This window comes from Eurosta solidaginis, chromosome 1, assembly GCF_040869045.1.
Source record: "Eurosta solidaginis isolate ZX-2024a chromosome 1, ASM4086904v1, whole genome shotgun sequence".
Classification (NCBI taxonomy): Eukaryota; Metazoa; Arthropoda; class Insecta; order Diptera; family Tephritidae; genus Eurosta; species Eurosta solidaginis.
The window spans coordinates 87,486,044-87,505,717 of NC_090319.1; the positions used below are offsets into that span (position 1 = coordinate 87,486,044).

General features: G+C 42.0%; 1 protein-coding gene across 6 annotated transcripts in view; it reads right to left on the reverse strand.

Annotated features, from left to right (window-relative positions):
• Positions 1 to 19,674, reverse strand: part of Efa6 (Exchange factor for Arf 6) — a 340,573-nt gene that overhangs the window by 42,635 nt on the left and 278,264 nt on the right. The window contains exon 15 of one of the 6 annotated variants that reach the window (XR_010948412.1): positions 16,965 to 19,607. The exons of the other annotated variants lie outside the window; for them this stretch is intronic. The gene's annotated coding sequence lies outside the window, so the exon portion shown is untranslated. Of the gene's footprint in view, positions 1 to 16,964; positions 19,608 to 19,674 lie in introns of those variants that run through there. 6 annotated transcript variants of the gene reach the window in all.

A 19,674-nucleotide genomic window follows, 5' to 3' on the forward strand; every position in this document is an offset into this window, starting at 1 on the left:
TTTATATTTAGATTTTGTTATTATAAATATACTGTAGACGTACAATGGCATTGATATAAAAGATATGGCCAATTTTATTCGTCTAAGGTCCTTTGAATCTCTTTTATTTAAAAGTGGGTGTGTCCCTAATCCGATTTTCACCCATTTTGAAAATTAAAAAAAAAAAATTTAACTTAAGATAAGCACTTCGTCCGACACATGAAGTTTGGTTATTGTGCCTAGTGGTAGAACTCTTAGAAAAAGTGTCGATACTGGTATTCATATAAAATACTCGTATCAAATTATCGGTGCTGGTACTTATACTCAGTAAAAGGTATCGAGTATACTCTAAATTTTTACCAAAAGTGAAGAAGCTTTATTTTTAAATGAGATTGTATGTTCTGAATTTAATAGAAAACAAGTAAGGAAGTTTTAGTTTGGACGAAGCAGAACATTATATACCCATTTTTGTGCTCTTGCATGTATTTTAAGGATACATTTAAAGGGAAACGTCACGAAAAATCAATGATTTACATTTTTTTTTTAAATGCCACTTAGAAAAAAGTTGTTCTAAACGGGGTCGCCCCTCGGTAGTGGTTTGGCAAGCACTCCGAGTGTACTTCTCCCATGAAAAGCTTCCCAGTGAAGATTCATCTGCCTTGAAGATGCCGTTGGGAAGCGCCATAAATATGTAGCATGACGCAAATTGGAAGGCAAGCTGGGTCTAAACTCTTTGGAGGTAAATCGCCTCATGTATTTTTTAATGGCATCAACCGTTTTCTGGGGAGATTGACTAACTAGAACTTATTTATGTACTTTGCACTGCCATATCTCTACTGGTTGTTGTTGTTGTAACAGTGCTTCGCCACATCCAATAGGTGCGACCACGCACAAATTGTCATAAAGTCCAAGGAAACCTGCAGTTTCAAGAGGGGTGGACCACAGAGAAAGGTGTGGGGACACGCGGCAAGCAGGACGTACATTATGTACGTCGGTGTTGATTCTGGTATTTAACTTTAAGAACGGGGTTCGCCTGGCAATTCCTTGGAAATTCCACGCCTTTTTGTGGATATCGCTGGGACCTTCTTGTTGCTTGCGGAGATGACTTCTTAAGATCCTGGGACCTCTTTAATAAGATTTCTGTTGTGATGCCGCTCAGGTTTCTGTATATTCAATAGAAACTGTTTGTTCAGCATTTCATTTCTCTCCTTAATGGGGATTACTCTCCCCTCACTAGGTCGGTGGTGCTCTGGGGACATAAGAAGACAGCCCTTGTCCGTTCTGAGAGCGTGTGTTTTGACAGGCCCGTATTTTCTTCCACTGAGTAAACTTAGGGCTCGGCGACCACATCGGAGATGCGTAGTTGCAAGCGACCGGCCAATTGCTTTGTAAGTGGTAGTAAGCGTCTCTTTACCTTTACCCCAAGTTCTGCCGGCAAAAAAATTTAAGAATTTTGTTACGGATCTGGATTCTAGGTATAATTCATACATAGTTATCGATGGGTGGGCCGGGATCTGTAGCCATTATCGCGCAGTCGTCGTACAATGGTAACTCCTTCTGGGTCGAAGGGAGTTTCCTGAATTGCACCGATGTCTGCTGACCAGACAGATAATTTGCGGTCCACCTTTTGAGACTAGGAGGAAGAGGAGACCCTTACAAGGCTTGCAGTGCCGTGGTTGGCTGTATCAAAAGCTTTTGATAATGTGAGGACCAAATATAACACCATTAATTTGGCCCAAACAAAACGACCCCACATCATATTCGATACAGCACTAACACAACAGCCAGTCACAAAAGGCTATAGCAACAGACCAACCAACAAGTTCAATACAGCATACATCATATTCGATACAACACTAACACAACAGCCAGTCACAAAAGGCTATAGCAACAGACCAACCAACAAGTTCAATACAGCATTGACACAACAGCCAGTCACAAAAGGCTACAGCAGCAGACCAACCAACAAGTCTCAGCAACACAACGGGCAAGCACAACACTTTAATGCCAACACGACGACATCATACTGGGCCTAGATACGCTAGGAAGCATGGGAGCCACCATATCATGTGGAGAAGGCCACCTCGTGCTAACCAGACCCCTTGCCCAGCACACACCGAATCCTGGAGCCGCGCCAGAAACTATTCAGAGAACAACACCAGCAAGAACGAATATCACAGGTACAACAGCCCTGGGACTATTCCAAGTTCAATATCATCAAGAAAGGATATCGCCAGGTACGACAGCCCTGGGACTATTCAAAGTGCACCATCAGCCAGAACGGATATCGCCAGGTACGACAGCCCTGGGACTATTCAAAATTCAACATCCTCAAGAACGGATATCGCCAGGTACGACACCCCGGGGACTAATCAGAGTATAACACGAGCGAGAAAGGGTAACGCCGGGTACGACAACTCTGGAGCCCCATCTGGAACCATTCAGAGTGTAACAGCACCGAGCAGTAGTAACTTCAAGCACGACGGCATTATGCAAAACAACGACGACGACATACAAGAAGAAGTGGACGAGTGCGCGGTTTTCTGGAAAAGGAACTCTGAAAATTCGAGAGCATGAGTGGAGTGACGACAATAGCCGAGCACAAGATTGTCCTGACGGACGAACGCCCCATCAAGCAATGTTACTTCCCACGCAACCCAGCCATGCAGACAATCATCAACAGCGAAGTTGACGAATTGCTCCAGAAAGGATGCATCGAGCCATCCTGTAGCCCACACAGCGCACCGATCGTACTGGCCAAGAAGAAAAACGGGAAGTGGAGGTTATGTGTGGACTATCGGCAGCTCAACGCCCGATCCGTACCCGACGCATACCCCTTACCCACAACACATCCTGGACAAACTACGACGAGCGAAGTACATCAGCAGCTTGGACTTGAAGAACAGCTACTGGCAAATACCACTGGAGCCCAAGAGCCGGCCCTACACAGCTTTCACAGTACCGGGACGCGGATTATTCCAGTGGCGCGTTATGCCTTTCGGCCTACACTCTGCACCCGCAACGTTTCAAAGAGCACTGGATCAGGTTATTGGACCTGAAATGGAACCCTACGCCTTCGCCTACCTCGATGACATAATCGTCATAGGATCCACTGTGGAGGAGCACAGTCGCAATCTGAGAGAAGTAATGCTACGACTACAGCGCGCCAACCTCAGAATAAATTCGGAGAAATGCGAATTCTTCAAGAAGGAAATCCGATACCTAGGACACCTAGTAAGCGACAAGGGAATTCACACCGAACCCGAGAAAGTCACAGCCATCAAAGACTTGAAGCCACCAACGAACGTGAAAGAGGTACGCCAATATCTCGGTATAGCATCCTGGTACCGACGTTTCGTACCCGACTTCGCCACGATCAGCCAACCACTCACAACCCTGCTGAAAAAGGGCAAACACTGGAAGTGGGGGGCCGAACAACAGGAGGCCTTCGAGGTCTTAAAGCAAAAGCTCACGGAAGTACCGATACTTGCCTGCCCGGACTTCACCAAGACCTTCACCTTACAAACAGACGCCAGCAATTTCGAGCTGGGTGCCGTATTGACACAGGACCTGGAAGGCGGAGAACGCGTGATCGCCTACGCCAGCAGGAAACTCAACAAGGCGGAAACCAACTACTCGCCCACCGAGAAGGAGTGCCTCGCGATAGTCTGGGGAATACGCAAGATGAGACCATACTTGGAAGGATACCGATTCAAGGTAATCACGGACCATATGTCTCTAAAGTGGTTAAACTCCATCGAAAGCCCTTCAGGCCGTATAGCACGATGGGCCTTGGAGCTTCAACAACACACTCGACATCGAGTACAGGAAAGGGAAGCTGAACCTGGTAGCGGACGCACTATCACGGCAGCCACTGGAGACCCTACGCCTAGCAACGACAACAGAGCCACAATGCAAGTGGTGGCACAAGCGCGTCGGCGAAGTACGCACTAACCCCGAGAAATTTTCTGACTACATGATACAAGATGGGCAACTGTACCGCCATATTCCCTGCCGGTCACACGATGAGGAAACGGTCCCTTGGAAATTTTGTGTACCAACACCACTGCGACAACGAGTGTTAGAAGAAAACCACAACATCCAAAGCGCTGGACACATGGGCATCCGCCGGATGGTAGCACGGATTGCCAAGCCGTATTACTGGCCCGGCATGTTTCGGGACATCAGTCGATATGTACGGCAGTGCGAGTCTCGCCAGAAATACAAGGAGACACAGCAAAAACCAGCAGGAAAGATGCTCACACAGGTGGCCCAATAACCATTCGCCACGGTATGCGTCGATTTCGTCGGACCACTCCCACGATCCACACACGGGAACACGATGTTATTAGTATTTTTCGACCGCTTCAGCAAATGGGTGGAATTGGCCCCCGTGCGACAGCAGAGGGCCTTCGCCGCGCGTTCAGAGAACGCATCCTAGCAATATTTGGTGCTCCCAAGATACTGATATCGGACAACGGCGTTCAGTTCACCAGCACAATGTGGCAGCGTTACCTCAAGGAAATGGGGATACGACAACAATTCACGCCGCCCTACACACCGCAAGAAAACCCGACGGAACGGGCGAACAGAACGGTAAAGAGGATCATAGCGCAACTCACCAAATCACAACACAACAAATGGGACGACTTTCTCCCAGAGATCGAGCTGGCCATCAACACCAGTGTAACCGCGTCCACAGGGTACAGTCCAGCCTTCATTGTACAAGGACGGGAACCGCGATTACCAGGGGCATTGTTTGACGAGGCAACCTGGGGACGGGCACAGCCACCACCACGGCAGAAGAAAAATCCGACAGAATGCAAGAGGCATTCAGAATAGTGAGGCAGAACATGGAACGAGCAGCGGCAGACCAAGCACGGCATTACAATCTACGGCGGAGAAAATGGACCCCCGTAGTCGGCGAACTAGTGCTCGCAAAGGAACACCATCTCTCCAAGGCCGGGGAAAATTTCGCGGCAAAGTTGGCCCCCAAATATGACGGACCCTACCAAATCCTAGGATATGTATCCCCAGTGATACTCAAAATACGAAAACCCAACGGAGGAAAGGAAAAAACTGTCAACATCGCGGAACTAAAAGCATATCATACAGCAGAGATCATCGCGTGAAACCAAACAAATTCAGGGAGAACAATTTTTTATATTATTAATTGATATCAAGGACAATCAAGCGCCGGTCATTCCAACGCAAACCACTGAGGTGACAACATCGTTTTCTTTTGCTACGAATTTTTTTCACAAACCAATAATCTACAATGCAGAGCTATAACGATAGACTAACCAACAGCGTCAAGCGTATGCGCCAGCGCTACGAGGAGGAGGAAGCAAAACGCCCGAGGGCCGTATTGCTGGAAGGAGTTACAGGCGCCGACGCCAGCCACACGCGTGCAACTATACGCGCAAACAGGTACGCTGACGTCGAACACATCATTACACCATTAAACACTACAGGCGGCGACGTCAACAACACGCGTGGAACTACACGCGCAAACAGGTACGCTGACGTCGCACGCATCATTAAACTACCACACATCACGGGCACAAATGACAACACCACGAACACCGAACCAGTCACGGCCAAGGCCCACAATAAGACCGGAGCATCGCCACATTCACACTCGGTAGGATAGAAGTGAAGGCAGGGCAGTTGCCGGCAGCCATCGAGTTTCCCTCCAATGAGGACACAGCTCCACCGGAAAAGCCACAGTCGCCGAAAATTATCGAGCTCTCCTCGGATGAGGACACAGCCCCACCGCCGAGAGACACGCCTAAAATAATATTCCCGGCAGGACCAGGCGGCATACCCCTCTATACGACTGACCTCGACACTCTCAGAGAATCGAAATGGTTGACCGACACCGTCATTGACGCTTGGGCAAAGGGACTGGAAGAGCAACATGAGCAACAAAATACGACTCTCAGCCCGTTCGTGATCTGGCAGCTGACCCAGAAGAGTAACACGGAGGAAGACTACCAACGCATACGCCGATAGGTCCGGAACGTCGACCTGTTTGGCAAGAGTGCAGTCCTAGCACCCCACAACACAGCTAACCACTGGCACCTGCTCGGTCTGGCAAACTCAGCAGTCACCCACCACGTCACCGATACGGAATGCTAGCAGGAACGATATATATGGGTAGCAGACTCAATGCACAGGGCCAGAGTCCCCCACGCAACCCAGGTTTGGGCAGATTTCCTCCGGTGGGAATACATACAGCGGTACGGACACGACGGTTTTAAAGCGCAGGAACTAATACTCGAGGTGCCCCAACAACTCAACAACAACGACTGTGGCGTCTACGTAGCCGAGAGTATGGAGAGGGTTTTACGATATACAGGGAGCGGAGAAGGAATGCCCGGACTGTGTAAACAGCCGTTCACGGAGGAAATGGCGAGCAAGAAGCGCACAGAAATGCTGGCACGGTTCCTACGAGACGGCCGAAAGCCCAAGGAAACCATATAAAACACTACCATCACATACCACTCTCACGCAGCTCCACACCTAAGCACCGAGGACAACACCCACCCCATAATACCGGACACCAAAACGAAGCCACACACGACAACAGAAGACCTCCAAGTAATAACCATCGAGACTAAAGACGCAGATGGACGAATGCTGGACCGATTCCCGGAAATAGCAGGGAAGGTACGGGACAAAATCCGACGCATCGCCGAAGGCAGAACCTACTCCCGAACACGATTCGTGACAGAGAAATACCGGGTCACCATAATGAAAAGCAAGGCGCGCATACGACTACTGAATACCGGGGGCTCACTCTCCGAAGTGGGGGGGGGGAGTGTGAGGACCAAATATAACACCATTAATTTGGCCCACACAAAACGACCCCACATCATATTCGATACCGCACTAACACAACAGCCAGTCACAAAAGGCTATAGCAACAGACCAACCAAGAAGTTCAATACAGCATTGACACAACAGCCAGTCACAAAAGGCTATAGCAGCAGACCAACCAACAAGTCTCAGCAACACAACGGGCAAGCACAACACTTTAATGCCAACACAACAAACTAACAAATCTCAGCAACGCAACGAGCGTTCGCAACATCGAACAGCAACCATGGCAACGCAACCATTCGAGCCAGCAATACCAAACAAAGCAATAAAAGGAGCAACACAGCAGGACAGAAGTTAGTTAGCACGGAGCTGTGGCCGTGACCAGAGCTACTTGTGGAGCGTGCCATGAAGTTGTCGGTTCTACCATGCGGACAGGTCGTTTCACAGGAGTAAGTCGTGGCCTCAAGTCGTGAATGTGTCGGTTATACCACCAAACACCGCTTGAAACTTCGCCAGCAACGGCATTACCACAGTTACGCGCACCCGCGAACAGGCAGCGTCCGCCCGCCTGCGCCGACAGTAACAACACCACAAACAGCGCTACGCAAGCATATACGTTGGCTGCAGCAACACTACGCAAACATACAACGCTAGCCGCAACAGCATCATAGCTAATATATACGCTGGCCATACCATTACGCCAATCTACTACGCTGGCCGCAACAGCACCATAGCTAATACACTACGTTGGCTTCAGTACTGCGCCGATCTACTACGCTGACCACAACAGCGCCCCGATAATATACTGCGTTGACACAGCAAAGCTACGCAAACCTACTACGTCAACTGTACCAAAGTTACCCTCGTGCCGAAGCACGGAGCTGTGGTCGTGACCAGAGCTACTTGTGGAGCGTCCCTTGAAGTTGTCGGTTCTACCATGCGGACAGGTCGCTTCACAGGAGTGAGTCGTGGCCTCTAGTGGTGAATGTGTCGGTTATACCACCAAACACCGCTTGAGACCTCGTGAGCAACGGCACCAACACAGTGACGCGCCCAGCGAGCAGGTGACATTCGCCAGCCAAACTACCACGCTGGTCACAATCGCAAACATACTACGTTGGCCATAGCATTACGCCAATCCACTACCCCGGCCACAATCGCACACACACTACGTCGGCCACAGCATTACGCCAGCCACTACGCTGACCGCGACCGCGACCGCACCACGCTAACATATTACGTGGACCACATCACTACGCAAACATACGACGTTGGCCACAGTATTGCGCCAACCCACTACGCTGACAGCAAGCGCCAACATACGACGCGGGCCACAACAGCGCTACGCAAGCACAATACGTTGGTCACAGCACCACGCTGGCCACAACAGCACTACGCACACATACTACGGTGACCACAGCAGAGTCACGCAAATACACGACGTCAACAACACTAGGGTTGCGTACATACACGCCAACGCAAGGCGTCACCGAAACACGTTTTACACGCACTCAGGCAACGACCAGCCGGGCGTCCTAACGGGACATTCCTAACGGGACACGCACGCCGACGCAGGGCGTCACAAAACACATTTACACACCCACAAGCAACGACCATCGAGGCGTCATAACGGGACACGAGTACCGTTAGCCCACCACGCAGTATAGAGCAAGCATACAGTGAAACGAAAACAACAAATATTTCTTCTTTTGATTACGTAAAATTTTCATTTTAATTATAGTGTACATACATATATAGAATTAGAGGAATAAAGTGAATTTATATGAAAACGATTTGTACGGTGTCCCAAATTTACAAATCTATTGTAAGCGAACTTTGGACACGGCGAGTATACCCCTAGCACTTATTGAAGAAGCGCCGGGACGGAAAAAGCTTCGTTACAATAAGTCTGTCGCTCCTGGTAGTGTTGTTATGTGCGAGTACCATATATGTATGTATATATCGTACTTTTGACTGTACTTTGTTGATATTAAACATGTAGACCATCGGCACTTGGTAAAGTATCGGCGAAAAGTATCGATACTGTACTCAGTACTTGGAAAATAGCATCGAGCACGAAATACTCGAGTATTTTTTGTAAATGTATGGATATTGCTCACTCAGTACTCGTATAGTTCTATCACTATTTATGATGAGCATAACTTAAAAATAATAACATTTGATTAATTCGCGAATGTATGCTACACTTAATGTAAGAAAGCAGTTATTTATTTTTTTAATTTTTTAAATTTAAACTGAACTTTATTGAAACTTTTTTTTTGTCCCCTTATTGTTTTATTGAAATTAATTATTAGCGTGCAATTAAGAGCTATTTTTGAATGATGACAAAGAAGTATAACTTCTCACGCACGTACATATGTACACGCACCCATTTTTTTTTTTTTTCTCAAATTGTATATACCTACAGACACCGTCTTAAGCTCATTAAATTTAACGAATATGTTAAAGATGAAAAGATGTTTAAATCGGTAGCAAATTAGCGTCCCATTAACACTTAATACAAGATCTTGATTATGTCAACCCATTTAGCTTCGAGCAGTGTTGTTGCTCAAAATTTAGTGCACTGCCCCTAACTATGGTTTTGTGACAGGAGAATACAATAGAACTAATTGACAGTTTGAAAACAGATAGAACTCATTAAGTAAACCCTTTGTAGTTTTCTCTATTTGTTCCTAAAAAAAAAGTCACATAATCGTTTTCAAATTAATATACCAACTCAATTGTGCAAATACTTACAGTGATGGAAAAAAGAATAGACAATTCACTGCTAAATACTAAATCAATTATATTTTTATTGGAGCTTTTCGGCCAGGGTTTTTTCCTTCTTAATAAAACAACGTTTTATTTAAATATCCTACGCGTTTCGACGCAATTTTTGCGTCTTCATCAGATATTTTTTAAATTATCTGTTTATTACAAAAACGAAGAACAACTACATTAATACTTGCTATTTTGAACATTTTTTTAGAATTTAACAAATTTTACCTACAATTTTTTGTACATTAACACTAATAATTTTTTTGTTAAATAACATTTAAAGTATAGAACATACACATCTATAAATACATCATTGACACACTGTACACCCTTTGCTTTCACCAGTCAAAAATCTACTGTAATTGCGCTAGCATAGGCGCAGTTTATGCAGTCAACATCGTCTCTATAATTTACTGTTCTCGCAATGTTTTGTTGTAATAATGTCTAATTTTGTTCTCTACATTCAGTATCTTTACGTTGTCAAAATCAGCTGTGTGGTTTTGATCAGTTAAGTGTTACGCCAACGCTGTGTTATTCTTTTTGTTTTTGGCATCTAGTTTGTGTTCGTTTAACCTCGTTCTTAGCTCCCTTTTCGTTGTACCGATGTAAACTTTATCACAGTTTTCGCCTTCTTTGCCCATGCATGGGATTTCATAAATCACGTTGTGTAGTTGTTCCTTTTTGATTTTGTCTTTGGTTTTTGTGTAAATGCTTTGAATTGTGTGATTTGGTTTGTATGCATAGCTTATGTTGTTGGTTTTGATAATTTTGTGCAAGGTGTTGTTGTCGGTTAGTCTTGGTATATATGTGACTACTGTGTATATTCTTCTGTTGCTATCATATGTTGTTGTTGTTGCGGTATTACTCTTTTTATGTTTTGTGTTATTTTCGGCCGTGGACATTAGAGCATCTATTATTTTATTAGGGTATCCATTTTTTGTAAGTATTGTTTTAGTGAATCTTCTTATTTTCTTTTATGAACTCCTGGTCGCTCAAGGAGTTAACTTTATCTATAAAGTTAATAATGGTGTTCTTTTTTTGATTCCAAGGGTGGTTAGATTGGTAATTGATCATTCTTGATGAAGCTACAGCTTTTTTATACCAATTCTTTTTTATTTTATTGTCTATGTTGTGGATTTCCATGTCTAGAAATGTAAGTTTATTACATTTTTCCGTTTCCAAAGTAAATTTTAATTTATTATGTTGTCCATTAAATATTCTTAAAATTTCATCTACGTCCTTAACCTTAACAATGGCGAAAATATCATCTACATACTTCGTTATGTATTTGATGCTTATGTCGTTGGATTTTAGCTCTATGATGCTATCGTCAATAATCTTGTCTAGGACTATGTCGGCTATTGTTGGTGATAACAAGATTATTGATGATAGCAACATAGAGCTAAAATCCAACGACATAAGCATCAAATACATAACGAAGTATGTAGATGATATTTTCGCCATTGTTAAGGTTAAGGACGTAGATGAAATTTTAAGAACATTTAATGGACAACATAAATTAAAATTTACTTTGGAAATGGAAAAATTTAATAAACTTACATTCCTAGCCATGGAAATTCACAACATAGACAATAAAATAAAAACGAATTGGTATAAAAAAGCTGTAGCTTCATCAAGAATGATCGATTACCAATCTTACCACCCTTGGAATCAAAAAAAGAACACCATAGATAAGTTAACTCCTTGAGCGACCAGGAGTTCATAAAAGAAAATAAGAAAATCACTAAAACAATACTTACAAAAAATGGATACCCTAATAAAATAATAGATGCTCTAATGTCCGCGGCCGAAAATAACACAAAACATAAAAAGAGTAATACCGCAACAACAACAACATATGATAGCAACAGAAGAATATACACAGTAGTCACATATATACCAAGACTAACAGACAACAACACCTTGCACAAAATTATCAAAACCAACAACATAAGCTATGCATACAAACCAAATCACACAATTCAAAGCATTTACACAAAAACCAAAGACAAAATCAAAAAGGAACAACTACACAACGTGATTTATGAAATCCCATGCATGGGCAAAGAAGGCGAAAACTGTGATAAAGTTTACATCGGTACAACGAAAAGGGAGCTAAGAACGAGGTTAAACGAACACAAACTAGATGCCAAAAACAAAAAGAATAACACAGCGTTGGCGCAACACTTAACTGATCAAAACCACACAGCTGATTTTGACAACGTAAAGATACTGGATGTGGAGAACAAAATTAGAAGAAGAATGACGATAGAAGGATTGCGCATACAACAAAACATTGCGAGAACAGTAAATTATAGAGACGATGTGGACTGCATAAACTGCGCCTATGCTAGCGCAATTACAGTAGATTTTTGACTGGTGAAAGCAAAAGGTGTACAGTGTGTAAATGATATATTTATAGATGTGTATGTTCTATACTTTAAATGTTATTTAACAAAAAAATTATTAGTGTTAATGTACAAAAAATTGTAAGTCAAATTTGTTAAATTCTAAAAAAATGTTCAAAATAGCAAGTATTAATGTAGTTGTTCTTCGTTTTTGTAATAAACAGATAATTAAAAAATCCCTGATGAAGACGCAAAAATTGCGTCGAAACGCGTAGGATATTTAAATAAAACGTTGTTTTATTAAGAAGGAAAAAACGCCGGCCGAAAAGCTCCAATAAAAATATTATTAAAATTCTTACTTGGCCCAATAAAAATAATTACTAAATCAATTATATCAGCAGAACTTCAATATCTTCCTTGAAATAGCAGTGCACCTTAAAAAATAACATTAAAGGTTATTGCAATAAATTACATTTTATTACTCAATAACCTATATTACACTTTTAATTTACATACTTAACATGCATGATATCCTTGGTGTCGTTATTTTTTTTTTTTTTTTGTTTTAGGTGTACCAGCTATGCAGGTCTACTGCTCGAGGTCACAAAATATGATTGTTTGGATTTGATTTTGTACAGCACTTTGTAAAAATTTTGCACGATCTACTATGGGTATAAACACGTCCATCTTTATATTTGCTTTTGCAACTCTTTTCACAGGGATTTTTAAAGTCATAATTGTTGTTTTTGCTTTTTAATAAATTAAGGTTTGTGAAATTTTCACATGTGAGGGTAATTTCCTTCGCAGGTAAGTAGTTTCTAAGTTTCTAAGTGAGTGAGTGAGGTGAGTATAATTTTCTGCAGAGTAACTTTAATTTTCTTCACAAATACCAATCGTAATTTTTTTCACTTACCTAAAACCAAAAAATGGGATTGGAAAATAAAAATGAATCTCTCCCCGCTGGTGCACCCGACCCAACTCTTTACACTTTAATTTTCGAAGGTAATAGAATGGTGTAGTGTCGAATTGGGTCAATGAATTTTTACTCTAAATGGTTAGGAAACCTGGAAGGTGATCAAACACAATTACTCCTTGAGGTATAAACCCATCAGCTCTAGTAGATTCCTATAAAACATATCCCTTTCCCCATTCCACAAGGTGTCTACAGCTTCGATAGAGCAGAGATATCAAACATGCCCTGAAAGTAAGGACAGTTGCATTCCGCAAATTATCAACGCCATGTTGAGACCCCCTACTAAATCACCTCAACCGCGATACCGAAATATTCCATGGTAGTTATGAAGGCTGTCCAGAATTTAGAGATATGTTTACGGCGGTATATGGTTTGTTACCTGGCTCATCTCCACACCAGGCCGTGTTAAACGCATTGCCTACTGCATAAGCTAGGTCGTCGGTGTTTGGTAGGGTCTGTGTTATTCACGGGTCGCACACATACAATCAGAAAATTTAATCGTACCCTGCTCCACGAGACATGTATTTATCCGTCCCGCATCCTTGTTGCCTCACTGTCAATAGCAACTGATCATCGCCCTCTTCGTTTGTCTCAATCGCGAGAGGCCGACCATTCCATCCCTCCACACCTTTGCTAACCATGGCTTTTAAGATTAGCCCCTGTGATAACCCTCACCCCAATCTGTTCACTGAAAGCCCCGAAAGTCACTCATCACACACACTACTCCTTCTTAACAATTCAGTTTTATTAACTTCACCTTATCTTACACTTTTATTTATGCGCTCACGAAAATACATTTTAATGTGAGACAGGTTATTTTCTCATCTCGGTAAATGTTAGGCGTATGGAGTAGAGAAAGCAGCGGAACATTCGCAATCTTGGGTCATAACTTCTAAACCAATCTGAACCTGGCACCTAAGACATCTTGGTTTGGGGCTCATAAATGAGCGCGCCATTTGAGCCCATGTGGCTGAACAAAATTTTCTACTCACTCCTTCTCCCTCGCATTACACCACAGACTATATCGACTTCAAGATAATTTGCCTTCACTGTACAGATTTCAATGTTTCTTATCTATATTCGTATAAAGATTCTACTATCTTAATATTGATGAAAATGATCACTAACTTATACTAGGTATATATGTAATAATTTGCCTTCATTGGCACTTTAAAATAATTTCAGCAAGATATGTAGATCGTCTTTATTGTTCATTGCCCCAATGGCTGTGTAATTTTCCAACATGTGTTTCATCTGGAGATATTTGTGCAGCAATTACGGCACCCGCTGACGTCGTTAATGAATGTTTTGCTTACTGTGTAATGGGGATCCCAACCCCCTCCTGACTAAAGCAGGCTGACTTGCAGTGGCCTTGGATTCTATTTGTGCTTACATCTCACAATATTAAATTATTGATCGCTAACCAACGCATTCGCATGAACTGCATTATCAGTTAATGCTTACGTGAAACTTTATTTTACCGTGTCACTTACTCGGTGTCCTTTTACGTAACCGGCGTTGACATCGCTGGCCCATTTATGGCGAATTCGTCCCCCTTGCGATGAGCTTCCTACTCAAAAGCATACGTTTGCGTATTTGTAAATTTGTCTACTAAAACGGTTCATCTCGAATCTTGTACAAGTTAAAAAACTGAGGTCTTCAGAGCAGCCTTCTCTTGGTTCGTTGGACGACACGGATTACCCAACAAAGTAATGTATGATAATGGAAAGACATTCATTGGTGCTTAACGAGCTATTCATAAAGGGGTCGCAATATTCACAAAAGAAGCAGCTGTAGATGTCGCTGAAAGATTTGCGGTACCAGGTTTGTCTTGGCAGTTTATACCCCCTTATGCCTCACACATAGGCGACCTATACATAGGAATCCGCGGTAAAAATCTGCAAGACACATTTCACCAAATAGCAGGAAGTCAAAGGTTTACGTTCGAAGAATTCACAGCTCTCCTTTTTCGAATAGAATTGGTGCTTAATTTTGGCCCTCTCTCTCCTATGTCAAAAGACCCAAGCGATTTATTAGCCCTCACTCCAACGTACTTCCTTCCAGGAGCCCCATTAGCATCCTTGCGAGAACCGAATGGCGAAAACTTATTTCCGACTACAAAATGGCAGAGGAGATATGGTTAAGGACGACCTACACCACCCAAAGACTGGCGTTTATTTATTTGCATTGTATACAGATTTTTACATGTGCCCTGTACCAATTAAAGTAACTTAACGTTACATATTCAAAAAAATACAACAAAACATATCAAGAGAGCTCAGAATTTTGTGTATTTGCAAAGATGATAAATATATTATATTATATTTATCCTCTTTGGTATTTGATGTTGGAAACGTTGCTATAGCAAATGAAAGCTATGGATCGTGAACAACTTTTTTCGTTTTCAATTTTTTCATTGCATATTTTGTTTTGTTTTGAAATTTGTTGATTTCCTATTCAATATGGAAAAAAATAAACTACGGTTTTTGATTTTGTGTATTTGCCATGACGTAGAAAATGCATAGCCGTGTATTTTGTTTGTGTATTGTAAAAAATATGCCACACAAATTTGCAATGCAATGATGCTAGGCCATTTACACAAAACCCTTAACTTCCTCATCCTTTTTTTAAGTTAAGAAGTAAGGGGCCCAACGGAGTGTGGTGGACAGCTTTAAGTTAGTTGTTCGCTATCCGGCACACTATATACGCCTCTCAAATAAATAAAAGCGACATTCTTAATACATATATACAATAATTTTAATTAAAATTTATTTACAATTAAAACAATAGTTCTGGCGCGTTTTTATTTCTAAAAGTGAAGTGCCGACATTTTCTGTTAAATATTTTCTTAGTGCTCCATACCCTATACAAGTTCAATTTTATAGGGCTTTATAAGAAGCTTCCACAACGAAGTTTTTACCATTTATAATGCAAAAATATTAATAAACACGTTTTTTCCCTTTTATTTTTTTCAAGCCAAACTTCTACTGGTTAATTTTTTTGCAAAAGAACGATAGGCGGAGCGTCCTACCACCACACCACGGCGGCCGCCAATTACCAGATATTTCCTACTTCTATATTGCTATCACAGGCTGGGTACACTCACAAACATCAGAGTGTCGCTATATTGCTGTGTTAATGTGTTTGTTTTTGTATTCAATAATCGAATGTACTTAAATTTTTATTTACACAACAAAATTTTGTATAAATAGCGCCCACAAATTTCAACTTCCTTCACTTTAAACTTAAAAATCGACGGAAAATCTTGAAACCAAAATGAATTTACTCAATTCTTTCGCGATTCTGTTTGTCTTCGTTAACTGTCTTTTGATTAATGCTAATTCGCAATATCGCGTTAAAGGTGGCAGTGATTGGGAAATCGATTTTAGCCCATATATGGTGTCAATAAATTATACCAGGCATTATCGTTGCGCTGGCGCTTTAATCACTATGAGCAAGGTGCTTACATCTTTAGCTTGCTTGGAAGATTTTGCAGCGTCTGACATTACTGTTTCAGCTGGAAAATCTGATATACGGCGTGTAATGGCATTTCGCGTTGCGAAGAAGATAATCCGTCCAAGTGATTTTGGAATGCGAGGAATTGATTTAGCTGTGATTATAGTGTGTTACCCCTTCAGCAAGAGTACAAAAATAAAACCAATATCACTTTGCCATACAACATTAAACCCGGGAGTAAGATTGCGAGTTAGTGGATGGGGTTCGAAATATACAAGCGTTATGCAACCTTGGCCTTTACTTCAATCAGCTGTATTTCAAGTATTCCCAATCAACGAATGTGCGCGTCGTTATGCTCGGGCAGGGCAGAGTTTACTAAGCACAGTAATTTGTGTCGGTCCAGTTCAGGAAGGTGATGATACGTGTTGGGGAGATGCTGGTGCACCGGCCGTTGTGAATGAAAAACTTTGTGCTGTGCTATCAGGTGGGATACATCCAATTTTTAACAGCTTCTATCCGACTTTATATACAAATATGAATGATCTATATGTTAAACATTTTATAGAATTAACACGTCAAACCGAATTTACGCTAGGATAGATATAGATAAGCAGTCCAAATGGCAATATTTCTTTTTGTGCTAATTACAAATAAATAATAAATAATGTAATTGCGATTAAAAAAAATCTTTGGTTGTTTGCAATTAAGATTTGACGCATGCAAATGCCTTAGGTTGTGCGATCAAACTTTAAACATAGCTTCAAAGTTCCCTCGTTTTGACCGATCCATATCGGTATAAAACAGCTGATCCAACCAACCTTGTGGAAATCAATGTATGTATTTGTTATTGATATCATAGCATACCGCCTTGTTCATAACCTTACCATAGCCAATTAATTAGTTTTTGGTTTTCGGCCATATCCATAATCTATAAATTTTTGTTTTCGCGAATTTATTCATATTTTTTTAGTTATTATTTACTGTTGTGTTGATTGTTTGTAGCTTGTGATCAGTTTTTTTGCATTTTCTATTTTTAATAAGCTATTACATATTTGAAGTTATACTTTATGCACGTTATGAAAAATTGTTGAGAGTGAAATTTTAAAAAATGTGACACAAAAGTGAGTTTGTGTTTATGTTCGCTGTGAATTGTACGCGCAGAATTGTTTTGAGTACATTAGACCGGGTTGGTCCCCATTTAAAAAAAAAGTTGTTTTTAATCCATTTCCCTAAAGGCTTGCTTTCCTCGAAAGCGGCGCCAAAAAAGCGGAGGTCAAAAATGTTGCTATGTAAACGTAATTATGTGGAAACTAAGAAGACGATGAAGTTCACCGTTCAACTCGTTCTTCGCCGGTTTTTCTCACCGTCATGCTTTGCCAAATTTTTTAGTTATTTTAATTAATAAATAAAAACAAAAACTATTTTTAATTTACACTTTTTGAAAAAAACCAAAAAAATGTGAAAAGTGGGGATACCAAATTGGTATGCATTGGCTGCGACGGTGCACCAACTTAACAACAAAGTGGTGCCGCTGATAAGCGACGTCAAAAAAGTTGTCCTAATTGAGAAAACTTTTTGAAAATTTTTCATGCCCTTGACTTGAACCCAGGACCCAGGACCCCCGGTATGGTAGGCAGAGCGCGCTTCCACCACACCACGGCATCAAGATTTATCCCAACAATTTTATGTTGAAGAACGCTTACTAGTGTGATTAAGCATAGCTTGAAAGGACACTAAAGCAAATTTCCAAGATCAAAATAATGACGTATCAAAATCATAAATCGGATTCAAACACTCAAGTAATAATAAAAAAGCAATTTCGGCTGTATTTCGAAGGATCAAAAAAATTATTAAAATCTTTTCCGAAACCTTTTCGACATGTTTCAAATTTAGGGGCGGGTTGTTACAACCCCTCTACACGGATGGACAAAGGGTTCACCGAAGTGCGTGAGTTGGATAGGTATAAAAGTTACAAGGTTAGATTAGGTTAGAGTGGCCACCAGTGTGAGCACCAGTGCACTTAGGCCCAAAAAGGTCCCATTGTTATACCACGTGGATCTCTCCCCTACTCAAACCAACAGATCGATTCAGCAAATGTCAGGAATTTCTTAGGTCCCAACTTAGCCAGACCGTTAAAGAAGGGAGATCCCAGAGATGTCTTCCTCTTGCGCCAAAGCGCAGGACAATTGCACAGAATATGCTTGATTCTTTCTATCTCATCTAGCATGCTCCCCGATTGCTATGGGACCGGTTATAGGTCCAACCACCAGAGATATATCCCCCTTCCAAGAAGAAGGATACTTCTTGCGCGTCTCGCGTCCCATTCAGGCGACACGAGCTTAGTATGGTAGCAGGATTCGAGATTGCCCATCTCACACCCGCTTCCCTAAGGAAAATCCTTTCCAAAGTGAGCTTCCAGGTAGCGAGCGGCATGATCAATCCCTTCCAGGACGACGAAAGCAGAACGGATGTGCCCCTCTTGCAAGTTCGTCAGCCATCTCATTGCCCGGTATATCGGAGCGTCCAGGCATCCATACCAGACTTTAAGGAAGTTTGCTCAGCGATTTCGTTAAGAGATTTGCGGCAATTCTCTACTGTCCTGGATTTACATGTGACCGATCCAAGCGCTTTTAGTGCAGGCTGGCTTCAGAGTAAATACAAATTGGATTATAGCCACGAACAGCATTTCTCAGGTGATCAACAGCCTCATTTATAGCAGCCACCTCCGCCTGAAAGACACTGCAATGATCGGGTAGGCTAAAGGATAGACTCCACCCTAGTTGAGGTGCAAAGACCCCGCTGCCCACCTTTTTATCCAGTTTGGAGCCGTCGCTATATATCTCTGCAGCCTATCGCTCAGGTCCGGCGACTCCTTCAACCAATAATCCCTATCCGGGATAACAACCTCTAACTTCATATCGAAAAATACAGTCGGGGCGCAATAGTCCGACGAAGGCAAATCCAGATTCTTAAGGATGGCTGCATGGCCATCCACATTGTCTCTCCAGCCGCATAACTCTCTCAGCCGTAGAGCAGAAAAGGCCGCACATTGCTTGGCCATTAAATCTATTGGCAACACATTAAAAAATACGATTTTTGAAATATTTCGATCCACGCGCCACCTATCGGAGTTTTTTTCTTATTATTGCATTGTCATCGGGTTCTGAACTATATCCAAGTTTCAAGATTGTAGCTTATCGGGAAGTTACTTAAATTTCAATTACAAAATTCGTGCCGGCCAAGTCAACCTAAATAAAACCGTTTAAAAATAAAACTTTCGCAAAAAGCACGTTTAATAGAAATTTGAGAAAACAC